Source organism: Arachis duranensis, chromosome 4, assembly GCF_000817695.3.
Source record: "Arachis duranensis cultivar V14167 chromosome 4, aradu.V14167.gnm2.J7QH, whole genome shotgun sequence".
NCBI classification, from domain to species: Eukaryota; Viridiplantae; Streptophyta; class Magnoliopsida; order Fabales; family Fabaceae; genus Arachis; species Arachis duranensis.
Genome location: NC_029775.3, coordinates 73,804,357 through 73,805,525, shown reverse-complemented (window position 1 = coordinate 73,805,525; position 1,169 = coordinate 73,804,357).

Genomic DNA, 1,169 nt, shown 5'->3' with positions numbered 1-1,169 from the left:
CGCCGGTTTGGGCCATCAAATCTTGGGCAAAGTATGGACTATCATATATTGCTGGAAAGCCCAGGATATCTACTTTCCAACGCCGTTGAGAGCGCGCCAATTGGGCTTCTGTAGCTCCAGAAAATCCACTTCGAGTGCAGGGAGGTCAGAATCCAACAGCATCTGCAGTCCTTTTTGGTCTCGGAATCAGATTTTTGCTCAGGACCCTCAATTTCAGCCAGAAAATACCTGAAATCACAGAAAAACACACAAACTCATAGTAAAGTCCAGAAAAGTGAATTTTAGCTAAAAACTAATAAAAATATACTAAAAACTAACTAAATTATATTAAAAACATACTAAAAACAATGCCAAAAAGCATACAAATTATCCGCTCATCACCTCCCGGGAAGCCACCAGAGCATTGGTTGTTGCTTGAATAGGAGAACTTCTCAACTCCTTAGCCAAAGTTGTACACACCCCAACCATATGAAGGCCGCCCCAGGATAAATGCTGGAGGTGGTTCTGGATGGCAACATCATCTGTGCTTAGATGATGATAAGGGAGCACATTCGTCTCACCTCAAGACAAGGCGTCGAAGTGGCTCGAGTAAATGCTTTCCTCGTCATCTACTTTTTGCTTCTTAAAGGGAGGCTCAGAAGAGGAAGGGGACTCGGGGGAGAGCTCAGAAAACACAGGCCTGGACAAGGGAGCGGGGATAATGAACTTCGGGACAGCAGGGCCTAACCCCGACTTCTTTCTCAGAGAGATTGGACGGATGGTCCTTCCCCGATCTCTTTTTGAGACTTGGCTCTGATCTCTTTTTGCTGTTGAAGGTTCTTCGCAATGAGGGATTTTTTGGTGTTTTGCAGATACTTCATAGCCGACTTGGGAGCCATACTTTCTGCAAAGCAACACAGAACGATGTCAGAATCAACGTTTAAAAAAAGAAAACGAATTCAACAAGCAAGAAAAGAAGAACTACCAAGATCCGACTTCAGAAGGCTAGGATCTCCCAGATATCTCTTCGTGTCTAAATGGGGATCTCCTAGATATCTCTTTGTGTCCAGATAATCTAAATCAGACAAATCTCGCTTGACAATATTAAGGGTATCCTCCCAATACAAGGGAAATAAGGGTCATTGGTTCTCGGGAAAGAAAAAAGGTCAGGTATCCACAACCCCCTTTAC